The sequence below is a fragment of the Chaetodon auriga genome, chromosome 23 (genome assembly GCF_051107435.1).
Source record: "Chaetodon auriga isolate fChaAug3 chromosome 23, fChaAug3.hap1, whole genome shotgun sequence".
Lineage (NCBI taxonomy): Eukaryota > Metazoa > Chordata > Actinopteri > Chaetodontiformes > Chaetodontidae > Chaetodon > Chaetodon auriga.
The window spans coordinates 9,593,295-9,616,467 of NC_135096.1; the positions used below are offsets into that span (position 1 = coordinate 9,593,295).

General features: G+C 42.9%; 1 protein-coding gene across 1 annotated transcript in view; it reads right to left on the reverse strand.

Annotated features, from left to right (window-relative positions):
- Nucleotides 1–22,545, reverse strand: part of LOC143315930 (metalloreductase STEAP3-like) — a 64,405-nt gene extending 41,860 nt beyond the window's left edge. The window contains exon 1 of the mRNA XM_076723508.1: nt 22,489–22,545. The gene's annotated coding sequence lies outside the window, so the exon portion shown is untranslated. The remainder of the gene's footprint in view (nt 1–22,488) is intronic.
- Nucleotides 22,546–23,173: the final 628 nt, after the last annotated feature.

The window sequence follows — 23,173 nt, forward strand, 5'->3', positions numbered from 1 at the left end:
GAAGTGCCCCTGAGCAACATCGAATGCTGGAGGAAAAGAACAACAGATTAATAAAAAAAAAAAATCTTTCTTTGTGGTTGTTTCAAGCTATAAAAAAAATTACATCAAATGTCACAAGAAAGAAAAGTTATTATAGTTTATGTTGGGAATTGATTGTTAAATTGCTCAAGGCTGGCCAACTGCAAGCATTAGCCAGTGGTCTCAGTATGGCATGACAATACTCAGAGGCTTTTTAATCGCCGACTGCAGTGCCAGCAGAGGAACTTTACCCAAGTGTTATGACAAGCGTGTGGTAAAGACCCGCCAACGACAAATTTAAATGTCAGCGTCTCCAAAACATGGCAGCCTTTCTCGGTTGGTGGACGGTACTTCATGAGCTGCATACATGTGTTTGTGTGTGTACATGTGCATTTCTCCCATGTTTCCACAGGAATTCACAAATACAGACTTCAGAGCAGCGTGACGCTGCTCTTTCAGGCTGCACATGTAAGAATAGCATTCTGGTCACGCTCTTTCTTTATGTTAAACTCAAAAGGGGGTAAAAAATGAACACGGTCTGCCAAAGGAGGACATATGATACTGGTAAGCATGTCTGTGTGGTGTTGCATGTGTACGAGTGGCTTTATGTCCAATTGAGCTCACTCAAGTGCAGTCAAGTTAATCGCTGGAAGAAGATCCTTTACTTAAGTACAAGTATGTAAAAATAGTCCATATGAGAAGAAGGCCTGCATTCAAAATCCCACCGAAGTACTAAAAAGCACTATCAGCAAAGTCAAGTATCAAAAGTACAAGTACTGCAGAAATACTGATGCATGAAGTCCTGAGTAGAACAAATACTGTTGTTAATAAATGTTAGCGTTTCAGATGAAAGCTGCCTGTCATTGAGCGTAAAGCTAAAACGTCAAATCAAAGTGAAAATACGCGAGCTGGTGAACATAATATTCAAATTGTTCGAGTCGGCTGGTGAGACCGCGGTGGGAGCATTACGTCGTAAAACGCTGCTTCAATTAGATTAACAATTCTATCCAAGAAGTGCTTGAACATGCTAAAAACTATGTGCAGGATGGTATTAGCCATCGCATTGAGTCTCTGCAGCGGGTGTTGATGGTTGGATGAGCTGTAATGGATCACTGACGTGCGAGGAGCAGCCCAGTCACGTTCACGGCCGAGTCGGCCAAGTGTCTTCACAGAGGTTGTGGAAACTTTGTCCTTACTTCACAAATGGCAGGAAAAAAGAAGAAGAAAAAGCATCCAAGGCTACATGTGAAGCCACATTTTGCATTTGTTTTCTTTTCCTGCAGAGATCTTTCCTTGGTTAGAGCTGTATTTGAAGACAGATGTGAAAAGCCACAGTTTTTCATTATTGTGTTAAGTCAGGCCACATTTTGTCTTCTTTGGAGTCTCACTGAGTCACAGATATGTTGAGAAAGGCAGACCTGTTCTTTAAAAAGTGGATTTAAATGGGAAAAACCCCCCATTATATTTCAGTTACTTCAATCATCAGCAAGCAACTTCAATCATGATTGACTGATTAATAAGTTGTCCCCTACAAGGGGAACCTTTAGTTTGAAGGTTGAGGTTAAGTTTAATATTGTTAAAGTTTTCAACAGGATTAACAGACTTTAATATAACATTAGGTGAGTCTGAAATGTCTTCTGAAGCTGCAGGAGCATCATATACACCTGACTGTACCACAGTGCATAAAGCTAAAAGGAGATGAGCTGTGAGTCATTTCCCTATTAATCAATCAATATTGGAAAGTGAGAAAGAGGCCAGCTCTCCTCTTTTTTTTCCCACAATTTAATTTTCCTGTTTTCTTGCTTTTCAATTGCTGCCTCTTCATTTCTTTCCCCTCATATTTCATGATCTTCTCTCATCCACACGCTCCCCCAGCGATGATGCTGCTCCCGGTGAAGGGGAATAAAAAGCGCTGACAGGCCTCCAGCTCATCGGGTGGTCAGAGCGGCGACACACGCTGTGTGTTTGTGCGCTTTCCAGGAAGCAAATGCAGCCTTGTAAAGGTAGAGATCATTAAATAGATTATCGTTCTTTCATTTTTAAATATTTGCACCTCTTTTGTGATGATTTTCTTTGATTGAAATGAGGTTTTAAACAGTTTTTCAAAAACATGCAGAACAAGTCCCCAGTAGAGCTCCTCTACATGCAAACACACCCACACGAGCACACACACAAAAACTCTCCTTCCTATTTTCTCTCTAATCAATCGACTATTATCTGCGCACACTCCTTAAACTGCTCAATGGGGAAAGCTGGCTGATTGTTTTTCCAGTAAGTAATATTACTGCTACACATACAGCCGCAGGTCGATGCGGCGCTCATTATGGCTGCGGGCTGATAATAATTAACCACTAATGTGTGTAGAAACAGGCCCCTGATGGGCTGATGGTAAAGCAGGGCGCTCCCTGAGGAAAGCAACACAGCAGCCCGCTCCGACTGCTTATTTGGCTCACTTGCTTCACAAAGAAAGCGAAATAGGCCCCGCAGACACCAAATGGGATTAAGCAGATGAGTTAAGCAGGGGTGTAATTGGAGGTGAATGCGTTTACATTTACCTTGTACACACATAACTGAAAATATAACAACAGCTGCTTGATTAGGATGAACAAAATGGGAAAAAGTGCTGTCTGGAAGCATTGATAGGTGTCATTTAATTTAATTAATAAAAACAAATTCTGAGTTGCCAGATTGTCGAGAATCGAATTACTAATAAGGAATTAATATATTAATATTTCATTAATAAATAAGTCTGCATTTAAATGAGCTAATAAAGTCACTGATAAAGGCTCTTTTCTCTGCAATCATAAATGTTATTAATCAAGTCAATCAGTCATCAATAAAGAGCTCTTACAGTAATCAAAGTTTGCAAAAGACTGTCCCATTCAAAATGTTCAACTGTTCATGAATTACTTTTCATCCAGATGTGATTTTGCAGAAGGTCAAAGGTCAAACTGGAAGGGTCCACCTGCTGAAATACATAATAAAGTGGGTGATGCAGGAGGAGGATAAACACCTGCAACAACCTGGCAACCCAAAACACGCTCTAATTGATTGCTTATAATCAGTGTTGGCCAATAATCCATTGCTGTAACAGGTTATAGTAATGTGATTACATTTCTCAGTGATGATAAGGGATGACAATCTGATTTTCAGTAATTAGATTACATTTACTAGTTTGGCACTGGGGCTTGAAGTGGGGGGAGACTCCAGTGTTGTCTAGTTGGACGGCTTGCTGAAGTTAGCTAGAACGGATAAATGAATTCATACATCCACTAATTAACTACTGTGCATTTGAAATCTGTGATGACATAAAATTTGGTTGCGGTGTAGGAGGAAGGGAAGTTAACTAAGACAACGCAACGATTGTCCATAATTTACATGGACTCTAAGTGGAGAAGAACCAGAAATGAAATGAGAGGCAGTTGGTTAAAAACAACAAAAAGTTGATTCCCTGTAGGGGAAGTCTGGGAAGCCAGATGTTCATGAGCCTCACGCTCACTGGAGTGCACGTCTGAGTACCAGTGTGCCTAAATGTGTGTGTGCGTGTGTGTGTGTGTGTGTGTGTTAGACAGTAAGGGAGGCGTTTCCTGATGTCCTGGCCAGATGTTGCTGATCCCTGCCACTCAACAGAGGGAAGTTTAAACCCAGCTTTACAGAATTATGACGACAGGGACCAGAAAGTCGATCCCACTGGACAAAATTTGGTTGGCCGATCAGAGAAAAGTCATTAATTTTGTGTTTTTTCAGTGGTTGGTGTTCGATTTCACTGAACATCAAATTACTTAAAAACTAACGTCTATAATTTACTTAAAAGAAATCAAACTGTTGGCTCCAGCTAGCTTGTGCAATTCTGTTTCTCCCAGCTTAGCTTAGCATGAACAAATCTCATCACCAGCACCTCTAAAGCACGCTAATTAGGCAGATTTATTTTTGCCTTTGGACAGAGCCAGGCTGTTTCCAGTCTTAATGCTAAGCTAAGCTAACCTCCTCCTGGCTTTAGCTTTACATTTACCCGACATATGAGAGTGGTATGGATCTTCTCATCAGAAAATGCATTAATTCTATTAAAAAAGAAAAAAAAAGGTCACTATCACTGACAACACTGTTTATCATTCCCATTAGGATAAATTAGGGGGAAAAAGGGCTGTCAGAACACAGCTAATTGAAACTGTATTGAAATTGAACAATGATGATTGAAACGCTGATTGGACGTAATCAGCCACCGTTTACTCGCACGTAATGAGTCGAGTCTTTAACTGCAATGGATTATCTGACGAATAAAGCTAATCAGATATTTTAACTGCACTCAGAACCAATTCAAATTAAAAGACTGTATCCAAGATCGACTGATACGATGTTCAGATTAGATCATTAAAAAGTTCTCCTTGTCCACTTCGCTCACCAAAGCCTGTGTGGTAGGACACACATCAGCCTGCCTGCGTGTGTGTTGTCCCTCTGCTCTAAAGGCCTGTATTTACTGCGTGTGTGTGTGTATGTGTGTGAAATTCTGCTTTGTACATGTGTGGTTGTGCACTTCTGTATGCAAGTGTGTTTTCGCTCCTACATGTCCACACTTGCATCTGTCTTTACCCTCACATATGTGCGTGCACATGTGTGTGTGCGGTTTCTCCGGGTGTGTGTTCAGTGTTGGCATGGGGATCCATCTGTGTCAGGTTAACCCGCTGGGAGCCTCTCCCAGCAGGTAGTCCTGGAGGGCCTAAATCATCTGGACGGCCAGAAGCGTGAAATCCTTCCAGGCCTGGACAGATGTCTCTCTGTTCAGCCCGACTCAGCCTTCAGTGACCTCACAGACCTTTAAAGACCCTTGGAGCAGACTTTGGATCCCAAAACGCAGACCAGACTTCACACCGGCCTAAAAAGCCACCTCCAAACTGGCCTAAAGAATATCTTTTCACATTTTTTTGTGAAAGTAATGACTCCATCCACATTGTTCTTAAGTATTCAAGAGGAAATTGGTACCTGAATCTCCAAAAAGAGGCTGAACGTGCAGAGGAGGCCGGACTGACACCACAACATTATCTTAACCGGATGATTTGAATACAGCAGAATTAAAACTGAATACATAAACTAATTTGTGACCACGGGTGCCACAATCTGTCTGAGCTGACTGCATGCCAAGGCCAGGTCAGCCAGAGGCTAAAGCAGCCTGTGTCTGTAGGTGTGACACAGCAGAAAGGCAGTGAGAGAGTGAGAGACAGAGTGCTGCCCTCTGTGACCTGAAGACCATCTGCACAAAGCTTGATCTTTCACACATCAGAAGCTGTGCAGTCCATAGCAGTGGACTTTCACTCAATATCAGATTACATGTTTGTATGAATGAACTTCTGACATTACACCAAAATGCATGCAGTTGCATTGACGGTATTTTAGCTGGCCAGTAAGCGGTCCACAGCCTTTTCTGGGATTGTGTCATCGATGGAAGTTCGCCTCACGCCTGCAGGGCATTTCAGCATCTTTAAGTGTACTGTTTTGCTTTTACGGCTCGCAGCTTTAATGCTTTGGTTTTCTCATCAGGGTCACTCTCAGCAGCAGCAGGCAGCCGTTTTCAAAGGCTTTACAAACCCGCTGTACTTGCTCAGCACCAAACTGCACATGGACAAAGTTAGCGACCAGCTGGTGAGTGCAGTGAAGCGTTTAGCAGCTAAAGAGACAGATAAAACTTCTAGGAGAGGAGCTCATACAAAAGAGTTTCTTTAAATAATCTGCCTAATTCAACGACTGGTGTCGTGAATGGTGACAATGTTCAGGAGGTGATGCATCAAAACTGTCTAATGCTCAAACTGTATGATAAACTGCATGAACCTAATCACAAACAAATGAAAAGCCATTTGTAAATTCCATCAGGGCCCATTCTGATTAAAACAGTGGACGTCTTTCCAGGAGCAAGGTTGAAACACTCGCAGTGGTTTCCAGTGAGCTTCCTTTCGACTGGAGGCCTCCTGTACCAGCTGATTGAGCTGGTGTTATGTTTTAAGCATAGGTGGCTGGGCCATAGGCCTAATGGGTTCCAGCTGGGCCTGTGTGTCTGCATTAAGTCCTCAAGTGGAAAAGTGGCTGTAAAGTCAAACCACCTGGTGAGGCCGAGCTGGCGGGGAGGTGTGAGGTGGTGGTGGATGAGACGAACCCTGGAAAGCCTCGTCTGAGATTACGGACGAGGCCTTGGCATAACAACAACCATGTTAACCATTTTTGCTTTGTTTATTTCCCTCACAAGGACATGGTAAACCTAAAAAATGACAAACAGCTCACTGATACCCACGCAGCTTAGCTGGGTACAGGTGTTATTTCAGCCCCACCTGTCTGCCAAAATAAAATTTGCCAATTCACGCCAACAATTTGGCCTTACAAGCTATTTTACCGGCTTAATCTGCCACATTTTCAATGCTCCACCATTTGACCTTGGCCTGTTTCAACACAAAGCCTGACAAAGAGCAACAGGATCCTCTCAATCCGCGTGTGACCGCTGCAGTTAACAACAGCTGTAATTTCATTGGCCTGATACCGCGGCCTTGTCACAAGTGTTGCTACAGACGAGCAAATAATTCTTTTACAAGCGGCATGACAGGAGAGATGGCAACCAACTCTATGATTTCACGTTTGTCCGGGGAGACGTCTCTGCAGCAAATACGTTTTGGCACAAGCATGCAGTGGTTGTCACATTAAGATTGGCCATTTTTCAGCCTGCATTTAAACAGGAAAGCCAGCTTAGAAGGTATTCATTTTCCGAGCAACTGCCTTGAGGAAATACCTGCATTGCACTCACACTCAGGAATTTAGGACTCCTTCTGGGTCTTTGCCTTGCTCAAGGGCTTTGTGGTGGTAATTCTGTACAAGGAGCATGTCTCATTTATTACCCCCACCCTGAGTTCCCAAGCACATATTCAAACTGGCAACCCTCCAGTCCATTATGGTTCTGCTGCCAAACAGTGATTTGAAAATTTGCATGTTTTGTGAGTGGATCCTATTAAAATTTATGACATATGATGTTATCGACTGCTTCGTAAAGTACAGATGTTTTTTAATCTGTCTGGAGAACAAGTTTTAAGTCATTTGGCAACAATGGAACGCACATTCAAAGCCTGAATGCACTTAATACTGAAGAGGTAGTAACATTATGGCAAATACAACCACTTGCTTTCTTTTTAATGAGTTGCGAAGATTGATACCACTCTCATGTCTGTTTGGTAAATATGAAGCTAGAGCCAGCAATTGATTAGCTTCGCTGAGTTTAAAGACTGGAACCGGGGGGGACAGCTAACTTCTTAGACTTTATGCTAGCTAGGCTAATTGTCTCCTGTCTCGAGCTTCATATTTAGCATACAAACATGAGAGTGATATCAATCTCATCTAACTCTTTGCAAGAAAGTAAAAAGGTGTAGATCAAAAAATGTCAAATTATTCCTTTAAAGACTAAAAAAACTACAGTAGAATTGCCCTCGGCCTGCATACAACAAGCACACACTCACTGTGGCGTTATCAGTGTGGCCCTAAGTGCCGCCGAGTGACCGTGCCACACTGCATCCATCACGGCTCGTCTCCGACAGCCCACAGCTCAGACTCGGCTTGGAAAATGGTGCGCAACGCAGCTGATGAGCTGGTGAGAGATATTTATGAGGATCCTCGTAACCGGCTCGACAGATCCCAGGCAGATGACTCCGACCGGGGGCGTTCCACTTTTTCCACGATTGCACGTAACATGTTACCTCCAGCTGTCACTCGGGGAGGATGTTTTACCATGTGGAGCAGTCTAAAGCAAGACACAGCTCATCAGTAATAAGTCAGCGTTGTTTCTGAAGGAAAACACCAGCTTTGAGCTTAAAAGCATTTTTAAAAAATGCTTCAATTAAATGTGTCAGTGGAGCATTTTTACGAGACAAACATCAATACTGACTTTGTTTTGCTTCAATTCTTACATGGGCACTTATGCGACACAAATCCAATGCAGCAGCGAAACCGTTTTTATTGCTTTCAAAGCAAGCGTTCCCTCCATGGCTCCATTTTCAGTAATGGAGTTTGTGGGTCAAGAGGGATAAACCCCAGTGCCCACCGGGTGACCCCGTCTGGGGCTGCTAACATTGTATCTTATGTCTGAGACTTCAGTGTTGACTCCTGCTGTTGCATGCATGCCCTTCGCTATTTAAAAGCTAATATTTAGACAATTATTTACAGTTTAGCTTAACAGTCAAACCACACAATAGGAGCTTAGAAGGGGAGCTCAACTAAGAAATCAAGGTTGCACCGACTCTCCTGGATTCTACCATAAACACATGAGAACCTTTTCTGTTTTTCATGAATTGAACAAAAAGAAAATTTCTAATAGGAACCAATAGTAGCGCCCAAGCAATCCTTTGTCATCCTTTTCCAACGTTTGCAAAAGCAAGTTACTATGCGGAGGAAATCAGTTCAGCAAGCTTCAGGAGGAAAAAAAAGAAGACATGTCAGAGTAAGTTACTTTGAGAAAAGAAAAGAGTGACAGTGAGAAAGAGCCAGTGTGATTTGGTCTTCTGTCATCTGCCTTCTGGATCCCTGTACACAAAACATGTTGCGACTGAAAGAGATGGAGAGAGGGAGAGAAAGAGACAATCCCTCTAATCCATCTGGCATCCTTATGCTGCTGTTTAGGCCCCGTGGTGACTTCAGAGATAGAAGATGAGCATGAAAGGGAATTACAACGAAGCCCTTTCACCGATTCCAAAAAATCTGCTCCAAATTACTTTGAGAGCAAATATCAACTTAAACAGGCCGCCTCTCCCTTCTCCCTCTCTCCGAGTTCACGACTTCCTCCGCAAACAAGGCCAAAAGTGGGATGGGATGAGGACCAGCAGCCATTTGAGTCCCCCTCTGATGGATCGAACATGGCACTTATGCTAATTCGCCTCGTTTTTTGGCCTGCACCGCGCTCATTCTTACCCAGCCGAGACTCCATTTGGAATGTGCAGTTGTGGCAGGAAAGCAAAGCGCTCGAAGGTGCTGCTGCTGCTGCTTAGGCCTAAACTGTTTCTACTTACTATCTTAGCTGGATGGCAAACAGACTTTGTGGCCACGGTGGAGAGCAGCGCATATAGCCATAGGCAGACGGCTGAGCTCGCAGTGTAAGTACTGCATGTACGAGCAGGATGCCTGGATAAAAGAGGCTGGAAGACTGCCCTCACAAGACCTCCATTCCTCTGGGAAAATATATTTTGCAATGGAATTGTCCAAACATTTGGTCATATCTTCAAAAAAAAAAAAACAAAAAAAAAAAAACACATCCTACATTGCATTTGCTGATCAATAGCTGCTTTTAGATGCAGGGTCACTTGAGGTGACAGACCAGGAGAAAAATAACAGCCAGCCCTACAGATCTCATCAGCTCTACAAAGCTAATTAGCATCTTTCAGCTCATTGTTTTGGTTCTATAGCCAGCGACTTTTGGTTCCCTCGAATCAGCAGTTCACCAAGCTGGCGACAAGCTGGTGAACATCGTGAAGCATTTACCTGCTAACCAGTGGTGGAGAACAAAGAAAGATCCAAAAGGACAGGGAATGTTGGACGTAAACATAAAAAAGAACAAAAAAGATTATTGCACTCTAAAAATACTGCAGTAAACTATTGGTCTTAGTCAGAAGAGTGAGCAATGTGGAGTAAATCTCATACATGTAATTCTATATCACAATATCAACATACATGTATTTATATAGTACAGAAAACCTATTGTTTATCAATAAAATAATCAGACAGGAATGTCTGATCCTGGATACTCCAACACATTAAATACCTTAGAGACCAAGGTCCTAACATAAATGCAAAGTTCATACAACTGCAAAATAAATCTAATATTACTGTCAATCAGCGCTGCTCATGGAGCTGATTCATCATCTGACTCCAAAAGGCACTGAAATTGACTTAAAGCCCGTGTGTGCCATTTTTCTGTTGCCAGATTGCATCTGGAAAGTTGGACCGACCAGTTTGAAGTACTCTTTGATGATGCCCATTGAATCCACTTGCTGTTGTAATACTCAACAGTGAAGCAGCTGTTCCAGAAAACACTCCCTTGAAACACTCCAGCTCTGAAACACTTGATCGAAGCGTGCCGGGCTCTGGTCTTTCTATTATCTAAACACACATCTGCTCTGATTGATATGCTTGAAGTGGGCCAATTTCACCTCCATGTGCGATGTGATAGCCATTTATTTGTTCAGCTTTAATTGTTGAAGCTGCTGTCAGCGCGGCGAAGGGAGCACAGCTGCAGGAAGGTGACACGTTGGCACAGGATCAGGACAATTCCACAGCGTTCCACGCCTGCTTTCAAATTAGCATGAACCGAATCGAAAAAACTCCCCCACCAATATGTGTCGCTGTCAGATGTTATGTGATAAAGGCAGTCGCCACCTCTTAGCACATTATATTTAAATGTAATGTATATTTTGAACATGAACCTTCCCTTCAGACTGCAAATGATGTGAAGCTGCAACACTATCTCACTCACACATCCACACTGAATCACATATATGCTGAAGGCTTGTCCACATGTCTTATATTCATGCAGAGATTGACAGATACAATTGCATGCACATGCAATCGTGTTCCTTCGGCTTAATTTGAAGGCACTCTGGGGTCAAGGATTTCTTTCAATCAAAAAGAGTTCTGACAAGGGGAACGTCTTTATCCTCCGTCATGAAAACAATCTGCAAATTATTTGAATTAAAAGTGAAGGAACTGCACGAACATCTGGGAGCCGACTGCCGGCAGAGTTTTCTTTCCCTGCGCAACTTCTTCTCTCACTACAGGCATGAGAAAATAATAAGTGGAGAGCTGAATTTGTGTCAGCGCGGCTCAGGAAAATAAGATATCATGTCTTGCTGTCGGTTTGATGTCAGGCTCTCTGAGTCGTACCCGAATGCCTCATCCCATTGAGGCTGCGATGGAGACCGCCAGAGTGAGGGGGTTCAGCCAGAGTTCACGTCTACAGCCACTAACCAGCTCTCATTTCGCCCTCTTAATCAGCTCTGTCTCTATTTACCTCTTATTTTTCTCTCTCCCTCTCTGTTTTCCCCTCTCTGACTTCTCATCAAGTTGTGTAACACAGTGCTCTCAGCGATGAGCGACGTCTCCTTTGGTGTATGTTACTCAGCAGAGCCGAGCCAAACCCGCGGGACGGCCTCGCCCAGTCCCAGCGCCACTCACATCTTCAGCTAGACACTTTGTTTTGCGTCTTCATTAAAATCGCTGTCAATGCACTGTGATCTGTGATCAGGAACATGTGTTTCAGTCCGCATTCTGCTGGTCAAGAGTAATCAATGGAGGCGGCGGTACAAACTATATGATGAGTTTCCAGCTCTAGAGATGCAGCTGAGGACATGTGACACACAGAGAAAATGAAAATGAACTTTCTTTGTGTTCAGTGGTTGAGTTCCGCTGCTGGTATTTTCTGCATCGGGAAAGAGCAAAATAAAACAATAGTCTCGAACCAACTGAGTAGCATCTTGAATTAAAAGGGTTTCTTTGAATATGACATGTCAAAGTCAGGCTATGAGTCATTAGGAGTAGCCTTCTGCTGAGCCTGTGAAAACAGTTACATAATGTCTTCGATGGCTCTGGAGAAATTCTGCCAAATCTGAGGGAATTATTCACATGATATCACTTTCAGCAAGTATTCTCAGCTTTAGCACGGACAGTTCAACGTTTTAAGAGAGAGATTGGAAGGAGTTTGGAAAACTCTTTGAAGATGCATTATGGGAAATGTAGTGTCCAGTGTTTTTGAAGCTTGACACATATTCGGGACTAAAAGGCCTCTGACGCATTCATTTTGTCACGTCTCTTGTCATGGCTCTCTCAGTGTGAGTCATCAGATCTGTCTGGATTCCAAAAGCAACAAGTGTAGACTGGTACCGGCCATGCGCTCTTTAACATTGTGCCTTTGATTGTTGCTACTTCCTTTTGAGAAAAGAAAAGTTGCAGCCGTATTGTAGTTACTGTTGTGACTGGACCTTTTCTACATTTTCCTCACCGCTCTGAAACAACCTTCTGCACCATCCACACTGTAACCAGACCCCTGCCAAGTTCATATACCGGCACCAGCCAGCTACCCTTCACACACTCATACAACACAGTTTTTCTCACTTGAGTTTCCAGTTTAACCGCAGTCTGCTGACATATGTCTGTATATATAAAAAGTCTACAATAAAAGTATAAAAAGTCATTCTGACCGTTTAGTTGACCTAAACCACACATAACCATGTTCATGATGCACTGTGAACCAGATCCTGACCTCTCCGATGTCCTCTATACCTCAAAAAGAAACCACGCCGCTGAACGCCATTCTTGCACAAACATGAAACATGAATCATCGACCGTACCGATACTATTTAAAGGAAAAGGAAGATTCATTTTCATTTCCCGTCTCGTGCCATATACCGCTCAGATTGATCTGCCATGTTATGTGTCAGATCAGATAACCCGAGAGCCTGCTCTGACATCTGCATTTGGGATAAGTCGACGCATTGCTTCTCGTGCGCTGGTACAAAGCAGCGCACATGAATCAGGCTTCCTGATGTGGGTTAGCTTGAGATGCACCATTTATTTTGCTCAGATGCAGTCATAAAAGAAATTTGGGGCAGCGTTTACTTCTTGGCTGGGACAATGATTTAAGGCCAGTTTTTTTGCCCATAAAAAGATAGATATGATATTAATAAATTTGCTTGACACAGTATCAGTACATACAAGTTCATGAAAATCCATTCAACTGCAAAGATGAGCACAATTCAATCCAGGTTTCCTTAATTGAAACCCTCTCCCCCAGCTCCCTGATTAATTTATACTCTGAACGTGATCTAAATTGACCCATCCAGCCGCAAGGTATACAAGTAGCCTTGCTGCTGCAGCAGACTGATATGTCATTAGAGTCCCGCTGTGATCGTGGCCCCAATATTTCATACGGTGGTATGAGTGACTATCAGGTGACTCCTGCTAGAGAGAATATGAAATTATCTCTCATCAGCGGTAAACAAGCATGCTGCCCAGACCCCCTCCAGCTTTCAGCAGACGCCTTGAAGAATTTAGCAGCATAAATTGATCTGACTTTGACAGATACTCCAAACCACCACGACCACCCCCTCCCCTCCATTCAGCCCTGCTCTCTTTCTCTCTCCCCCTCTGCATGTGTTTCTCTTTCTGTCCCACTGTCATTCTCCCTCCACGAGATGATACTAGGTCATGCTACCAACTGCTCACACTCCAACAGTTTTACCAATATCATTCAAATGTCTTGTTTGATTAAATAGCATACAGGCATTTCCCATAAACCAATTTCTTCCTCAAAGTGGATATTGCGATGTGTCCTCTGCCCTTTTCTGGTGACATTTCATTTGTTAATTCATTTGGATTGGATGTGTCCAGCAGTTTCGGTAACCTTCTGAAACCAACAATTCGTCATTCATACCTGCTCTGCGGAGTGATCGGCCAGGCGTGTGGAGATGAGAGAGGCTAGACTTTTAACTTCTCTCTCTGGCTCTCTTTCGTAATTCTTAACATAACTTCTTCTGTCATCTCTCATGTGTACAACGCAATAAATGAACTCCTGGAAAACTGCCTGAAAATGTGCACTATTATGCTCATATTTAAACAATATCACCCCTCCCCCAACCTTTATGACAGCAGGCTTTACAATCCATCTTCAAGAGGGGCCGTTCAGACCCTGAAGTTCTAAAAAAAAATCAGATATTAAGTTGGGATGACCTAATAATTTCTTTTGGTCCATCTTACAGAGGCTGCAACAGCTCATCTCTTCAGTTGCACCGCTGTAACTGAGGAGGTGACTGTCATTTCCACAGCTCATATTATATATCTCAGAGTCTGACTGCGCAGCTTGCGATGCACCGGATCTGGCTTCTATAAAGACATAGGATAAGATTACAGCTAAATCAGTCTTGTGGCTTCTCTCTGGGAAAACTTATGAAGTCCTAAAACTCCCCCAGTTATGAGTGGGCCCAGCAGGGCTGCAGTGGAAGGTTCCCGAAAGGAGTGAGGAGTGAAATATAATACAAGCGTCACTGATCCTCCAAATAATAAGGCACTGACAGCGTGGAATGATAGCATGATAACTCATCGAAGTTCCTTAAATCCAGCACAGGTACATGACCCTCGCTTTGTAAAGAAGTCATTTTGTATGATATATTCTTCACTAATTCATCTGGCACATGCTTTGTTTTTCTGCTCTCCTCCCTCCACTCTATTCTCTGTCCTTTTGATGAAAAGTGGAATTATTTGCACTATCGCACACATGGTTTTGGATCTATAGCTATCCTGCCTGGCTCTCTTTCATTTAATAATAGTCATGGATAAAAAGGATTGAAGCCCTGGTACACTTCATGAAATGAAGAAGCAGCAGTGCCACTGTTGGTTTACATGAAACCAATTTTGGGAGTAGCAGGGTTCCAATTGGCTGTTCGTGCAATCAATCACTGAGCGACAGCCGATTTTCATTAGTCTACCGTGACTCTCTCCGCGGTAAAAGAAAAAAATAACATGTTTGCAAAGAACATAAAACACGAATGAAGTGAGGTGCAGATGTCTGTGTATATTTAGTCTATCAGCCAAGGTCCTCTGGTGATTTCACATCAAAGCAGAGAACAGGGAGCCAAAAGTAACAGTTTCGCTTCTCCTTGACCAGCATGTGATAGCTGTTTATTGGCTTTGGGAGTCAAGTGCAGGTCAGGATCAATCCACTGTGAGAGAGTGGGAGTCCCACTGAGGATGAGGTGTGATTTTATTAAATCAACATGGACCAGTCGCAGCAAATCACCTTTCCACTGCAAACACTGACTTTTTCAGTAGTTCAGCAGCAGACACAGAGTGGGTTTACATGCCACAGTATCCTGGGACCTATCAGTGCACCCCACGGAGCAAATCATCCAGATTTCTCAAAACTGGATTAAGGTCTGTGAATGATGAAGATGTTTACATGTACAAAACATACACAGGACCCTCAAAAATCCTGATCATAATCTGGATCCAAGTGCACTCAAAGCTGCTCATGTCCCAACAGATGAGTTTTAACTGAATGGGACCTTTCAGAACAGTATTTTGAAATACCAAAAAACACAGAAAGCACAGCAGATACAGGTAAAAGCTCTATTCTGATACGACTGTCTTGGCACAGTATCCTATTTAGTAGACTCCAGCACTGGGTCTCCGTGGGACTACCCTAAAGTGCTCTGTTTTCATGTTTGACGGCTCTCCCAGGTAAACTGTGGAGTGCCCCAGGGATCCACTCTGGGACCACTTACCAAGCATGGTATTCTATTCCACTAGCCTCTCCACCTTAGGCGACACCGCAGTTTTCATTGAATCCACTATCCAAGCATCTTGTGTGTTTTGTCAGAAATCCTGGCGTGATGTTTGACTCCACACTCAATTATGATTGAAGAAAATTAAACAGATTAGAGTAATGTTCCTGAGATTGTAGAAGCAAGATTGAATGACCTTGCTTATATGACGTCGTACAAGCAGGGTCATCCAATTTTGCTTCTACCATTTCAGGAACGTTAATCCATTTAATACTCAGTTTTAACGATACGGAATCCATCATACATGCTTTTATGTCCTCACACTTGGACTACTCTAATGGTGTTTTAATGATTTCAAATTGAACTGAATTGAACCAGTTGTGCTGAATGAGGTCCTCAGGCAGGGACCTATTCTGCAAGATTTAGGACAAAAGCAGACAGCTTTTTGCTGTCGCGACACCCCAACACTGACTTGTAAGCTCAGTATCTTCTTTTTAAGTGCCTCTGAAACCCTTTTATCAAATGGCCTTCTTAAATACTTAACTATATGTCGAGTCCTTATGGGCCTCACAGCTGCTGATGCGTTCAAACTGTGGCCCTATGGTCAAACCACCAAACCGCTCTCCTGCTCCAGTTCCCAGACCAGAAATTAGATGCTTTTTTCAGCTCCTCATATAGCACATCGTGCTTCTAAATGCATGTTACATTCATACAAATGGCAGATCTAGGTGAAGGTAGCTTAAACTCTAATACTACACAAAATATTACATCCTACTTTTGTCACTATTTGAATTGTTTTTTCGTAAATGTCTTAAATGAAGACAATATATTAAATGTAGGATTTCAGGAGGTGGAGACATCCACACGAATCAAAGATCATGAGTTAGATCATGAGAGTTAACTGTATTTGAGCCATTTATTCTGCTGTGATTACTACTCCTTTCCACAGCTTCTCTTTCATCAAACTTTCACTTAAGCGTTAGAGGGATAGAATCCGTAAACGCTCTGGGAAAGTCGATGTTCCTACTGTACTGCTGTTCCCACGCGAACATAAAACTCTATATCATGTCATTCTACTTTGAAGCAAAAAGCATCACAGATACTATTTGGCATTATATTTCTGTGGTATCAAGAGCATCTTGTCTTCCTCCTCCCAGGACCTTCATTAAAGCGGTGCAGGATATAACTCACAGTCCTTCACCAGACAACCGCCACTGATTCTCTGAACCAATGAACACTCATGTATGCACACACAGACTGTATGTTGGAGTACAGCTGGTAACAATCAGCATGGACCAGAACTTAATGAAGCTTTGACATAAGAGCTCATACTGTGCAGTCCTGGAGACAGACAATCCTACCTGGGCCAGACAGTGAAGCAACATTATCTATCCTGGATTTATGATGAACAAGACATAATTTGTTACTGTCTGATGAAAACACTGCGTGTTCAAAAGGTCAGGTTTTAAAGCTGCTATGTCGAGGAATTATTAACATCAATATATCATTGTCAAATTACCTGTAACATCTGGGTACAGTGACAAACAAATGAGATCATGGTTGAGATGATCTACAATAGAGATTTTGTTAGTGTTAGTTATTTGTCAGCATTAAGACGACATTTCCCATAAATCCCCTTCTTCTTTCCTGCGGGATGAGATGCTGCAATTGGTCCACAGTATGAATGTCTTTTCTCCTGCCAGAAACACTAAAAGCATCCTTTTTCTAAAGCGATCCAGCAGATTTCCTCAAAGCAATTTCGCCACGCAGCACACAACATCAGATGCAACAATGAGCTGCCAATCCTCTCTGAGGAGGTTTCATTGGCCGGGGATTCACTTTTGGTGCTCGATATAAATAAGCCTTGTGTAAAAATAGAGTATGATGAGCTTTTGTTTCTATTTTGGTTTCCAAGGAGACAGAAGTATTTCCTGTATTTTTTTTTCTAGCTACAGCAGGAACTCAGTGCAGCCAAGATCGAATCTGATGTCCCCTGGCCTCAAAAAATCATTTGTAAGCATGGTGATGTATTTGCTGTAGTTAGACTAATGTCTGGACTTGTGGCTTATGGATGTCACAACACTAAATGGACAGAAGTAGTTTTAGGGCTTCAAGCAAATATTTTAAAGGTATTTATTTAACCCTTATTCAGGTTTTCCATAACTGTCAGATGAAGGATAGTGTTGCAACAGGAGACCTGTCCTACTCAGATGAATGGCTGGCTAAGTACATTGGCAGCAGTAATGCAGGCTGTTGAGTCAGACCATGAGGATGAAGAATAATCTGAGGTATACAGCAAAGCTCAGCCTTCATTACAGCCCTCACATGTGGTCCAACCCTATCGCCAGACAAGAATGTTGATATTGGACGAATCTGCAAAAACCTGGATGACATTCAATGACAATGTTCTTGAAGTCAAATGGAAATGTCTCCACAATTCTCACTTTCTACAATATCTGCACCTGGCAACTATGGGATGGTTAAGGTTAGGGGAATAAAAAGGGAAATGTTAATTTAAGGTCTGTGACGGAACAGAAACTCATTTCATATGCATGTAAGGCAGAAGTGCTACACAACCATCGCCCACCCTGACTTACACACAACTTATTGCCCGCTATACAGCATACAGGGCACTATTTTCTGTGTTGGCAAAGAACGCTGTCACTCGGACGCAAATTGTGAGGTACAATATGGACCTAGTTTCTACGATACTGGGCTGCTATGATCACAAACTTTGAGCAACCACAGAAAGACCCTTCACTTTGAGAGGGACCAGCTGAGGCAGGTGTACAGTTTATACCCACCACTTGGCAGGGAAATTTACCATATACTTATCTAAAATTAGCCCTAGTTGCAAAGTAGGGCTGCAGCCATTTATGTCACAGTATATCATGTAATCTGTGGTGAGACTTTTGTTCCCTAACTTTAGCCTTCAAGGCAGTGCCTCCCACCAGGCAACACACATACCCCATGAGTTAGAGACCACAGTATACCCACGTACCGAGGCACCACTACAGCTAAGCCACCTATTACAGACGCCACCTGGCTGTGAACACAACAAACTCCACTATGGTTACAAGCTTTGTCACAGAAAGAAGTATACAAGAGACCAAGATGAAGTTCCTGACATGAAGAGTGCAGTGATTTATAAGGCCCTGTGATCAAACACCTGATGGTGAGGTGGTTTGGGCACAGGAGGAAACCTAGGGGAAGATCCAGAGCTCACTGGATGGATTACATCTCCCAGCTGATGTGAGTGGGTTACAACAGCTCCCCTGTTTGGGTTAGTCTGCTCACGATTTGCTTGATCAAAGTTGCTGTTACAACAAGCATCTTGAGAGACAAAAATACGAATAAAGGCAGTTTGTAGAAACTAGCTAATGTCCAGGTATATTAATTAGAGAGTGAACAGTCGAGACACCATCTTATATGATGTGTGCCTGAACCACAAGGCCACCAGATGCACTATGATGATGTTAATGTGGAATTCATCCCGTAAATTTTCAGTGTACTAACACATTAACAAACACATTGCAGCATACTTACACAAACAGCATCTTTGCTGGAGAAGAGGTTTACAGCTGCCTAGAGCTATTCAGTAAAAGAACTACAAATCCAACACAGGCGTTTCTCTGTGTGTTGTTCTCTTGTCACCTGACGTAAAGCGATGCATCTCCGCCACAAAACCCAGGTGTGATCACTCAGTGGCCTGACGGGTTCTGCTGGGCTTCAGGAAAAGCTCTCGAGTTGAGAAAGATTAATTAGTTAAACTGGGGCAGACATCAGTCTTCTAACAAGTCTCGGTGCTGTCGCCAGGGACGGGGAGGGAGGGTGAGGAGGAGGAGGAGGAGAGAGAGACGAGGAAATGTTGCTGAGCAGCCACAGTAGCAGTTGAGTCGAAGATGAGCCGTTAAATTTATTTGTTCTCTTTTTCCTGCTTCTTTTAATGCCAATACCTGGAGGCAAAGTTTGGAATTTTAGGACTGGAAACTGCAGAAAATAGGACTGTTTGGAGGAGGAGGAGGAAATGAAGGAGCAGGCAAGGGAAGGAGGGAGGAACTGAACCTCATCCCTCACTCTTATCTGGACACTGAGGGCTGTCAGGTCAAGTGTACAACCTTCCTGGTGCCACACTAATGATGGTCCCCCCCTTCCTCTGGGCTGCAAGGTCAAGTCTCCCACCCCGCCCTGCTTTATCATCCCTCAGCAGCACCCTGCTGCTCTGACAGTCTTCACCGTTTTCTAAAAGCCATTTTACTGCGCAAGTGTAGTCCAATTTGCATTCTTAAGCTATCTCAGTATCCTGAGAAAACACAGCAAAATACATTTAGCTCGGACGGCAAAGGTTTGCTGAATCTGCATGTTCTTTTGTCAATGTTGCCGAGTTTCACGTCCGCACATTTACGTTTGCTCAAAGAAAAGTGCAGGCTCTTCTTTTGTTCTCCGCTAAGGAGCTCCACTGAGGTAATTAGAGGTTCAGGGCTTTCCTTAAGGGCACCTCAGAAATAATTGCTATGAAAAAGTAACCACACTTTTACCAGAGGATGCTGGTATTAGTGAGAACTGGAAGAAGTGATAGTCCCAACAAACAGTGCTACTGGCCACAGCTGCTGTCATAAAGGGGCTACAGATGTTTGAGTTTGACCTTCTGCAGACGGTGATGGCGCAATTTCTGTTTCTCTGTCTGTGAGTGTTTCTCTGCAACAGTGCATGAGTGTCAGTGTGTGTCTGGCCCAATTCACTTAAATTAAGTGTCATACCTGGATCAAATTCTGCTATTGTTTACACTTAGCACATGTACGTCTCCGCACCAGAAATGTGACCAAGTCGCCCGAATTTAAATGACAAACTACATTGCTTGTCCAAACTCTATAATAACATCACCTGACTTGCTCTTTTGTACCTGCCAGAGCATGCACAGTTCAGCTGTTTAGTTACAACAATACCAGTTAAGCTAAAAATCTTGAGGTGCATATTCTCCAAAACAGGCTGCCGATAAGTGAGACAATTGTTTGGGCTTTCACCCACACAGATCACCTGATCAGTAGAACTGATCACGGATCAGATAAAGGATATAACAGCACAGTATGCCCTCTGCATGACTATGTATTGAAATCACCAGAGCAGCTTTTTTCCATTGTCTATTGAGAGAGGGGAAAAGACTGCTTACTGAAGTACGATTACGTATGCGTCTCAGAGACACAGATGTATTTATGGTGGAGAATCTGATTTCAATCTGCTCCTTGATGAATCTACACTTGGCTTTCTCGCCGTGTCGTTTTTTGTTGCTGGTGGGGGAGGAGTCTCGGAAACACTTTTTGGGTTTGAATTTACTCTCGTGGCCGTAATTTTACTGAAATCAACTTTTACAAAGATTTTCTAGCGACGGATTCCTCTGCAGCACAATGAGCAGCAGAGGAGCTGAGAGTGACATCTGTTAAGCCTTAGAGCTGGAAGGCCAAAAATAAAGTTACTGGGTTGGGCCCCTTTTGCTGCATTTACAGAAATCAGCTGGAGGACAAATGGTGAGATTCCTACTCAGTGGGACGCCATGAAAAAACCATGCACACATACAACCACACACACCAGGGTATACGCAGACATACCTCCATTGCATGTGCAACCCCAGACAAGCACACTACACACAGATGCATGCACACAATGGAAGCAGAGAGCCTCATTACATGGTTGGATTAAACAGAAACATTTTGTTGGAACGAACATCAAGGCGCTGATTTTTATCTTTGGCTGTCATAACCTCAAAGGAAAAACTGATCCTCGATCAGCTCTTAAAGTCTGACTCTGTCTCCGTACTCTTGGGATGTTTAATGGCAGCCTTATCTTAAACTTGTAGATGACATTGTTTCAGTCACTTCACATTTTCTCAGATTTACATCGTTTTGAATTGTCAGCGAGGCAATTGCTGAGTCTTTAGCAAGCAGCATCTTTGTGCTCTGACAAAGATGGATTTGCTCTATTCTCCCTCCCTGTCGTATTCCACACAAAGCTCCAGCTTCGTGACTAATCGGCTGCTAAATCATCTGAATTATAGTGACATTCGGTGCACTGCCTGCTCATCAGCGGCTCACACCTGAACAGCAGCAGAATAACAAAGTGGTTGGTTAAGTCACAGAATGGTTTCCCTCTCAAAATGATATAGAGTCTTCGTCTGGATAAGAGCATCAGATAAATCCCTAAAATTACAGTCAGAATAAAAGCCGACTCTCACGTGGACGAAGAGTCAAAGTGGAATCAAAGTCTGATTTCAATATACAACACAATTCAGCCGTCCAGGTCGGCCAAGTTCAAGCAATCACAGATGAATCTGAGGAGGAATCGAAAGGTTTTGCTTTTAGAGAACAAAGAGCATCCTACCTTGCACGCTAACGGCTAACAACTAACAGCTATCAGGATTTTTTCATTACCAGCAAGTGTCTCTCTCTTCTAAATCTGCCTTTTTCATAAAACTACATAATATAATGTAAGGGAAGCAGGAAACTCTCTTTCTGTGGGAAGGCTGCCAGTTTAAATCTGTGTATCTGCTGGCAAAATCTGGGTCTGAGGAACTTTCTGCCCTCCCAAAAAAAACCAAATTTTCCATCTTTACATGTCAAAGTCTCTCTACCAGTCATGGGGAGGAGGCGACTTTCTTTACAATTTATCCACATGGTGTGGTCCATTGCTACATGAGGCTAATCAGGGCTAATCACTTTTAATTTATTTGAATATGTTGCATTTAGTTTATTAAATTGCATGTGAACATGAAATTATATGGTGCCTGGAGTCTTTACATTCTGTATTTCAGCTTTAGGCGTACATATGCATGTACATCCGAGAAGTGCTGTATGACCTGAGTGAGTCTGATTCCTGTGTCACTGATGCTGCTGGCTCGGGAAGGGATTGGTTGGCAGGGATTGGGAGGCACAGTTTTCATCTGCTTGTTATGAAATAAGAAATTGATCACTAAAAAGATTTTGATGGTCGCCGCTTGCAAGTTTGTCAATACTGAATCATCTAAGTGCCCCTTTAAGCAATTCCATTTACACGTATCTGATGGGACAGCTGATTTGAGACGGCAAATAAACACGAAAGCCAGAAATTCACAAGGAATTTCACTGTAGCAACAAACTAAACACCCTTCCCTATTCTAAATGTCCCCTCTTTCAAATCACTTGATCTTTACCTCTCCTCCAGGATGGTTTGATGCATCTACAGCTCCCCATATCTCCAGAGAAATCCCCTGTAGTCTTGCATTAGGTTGAGCTGCCACGTCTGCAAAATATAAAAAAAGAAGGAATTACAAATAAAAGGTAATGATGCTATTATCATGCTCTCTTACTATCCTGAGCGTCGCGCCTCACCTTTCTATTTGAATAATGATTTATAATCATATTAGTTCTCTCCGGAGCCCTGCTCTGGAAAAGTAAAAAGCTATTATCCAGTTGTCAGCTTCCAGGAGACGCCGTGGGAGATGGAGCGATGATGCTGACACACGCACATACTGTGGCTGCACACACTCGGTACGCACACGCTTGTGCGAGTACAAACACACACCCGAAGCATGCACATGTGCACATTCTGCTGCACACACAATCAGTAGTACAAATACATATTAGCTTGCACATTCTAGCTCCGACACACAAATGCACACAAGCCCCCCCCCCCCTTTTTTTTTTTTAGCTTCAGCAGGTGAAAAAAAGTCAGCGATTTCAAGCAGAAATGCTGTTTGCAAATTGTTGTGTTTGCTTAACCCAGCTTGGAACGCCAGGCGGGTGGAGTTTACGGCACGATCATAGACATGTATTGACAATATTTCACAAGGAGTGTGAGGAGCAATTCAGCCAGTTATTAGCATAATTATCGGTACT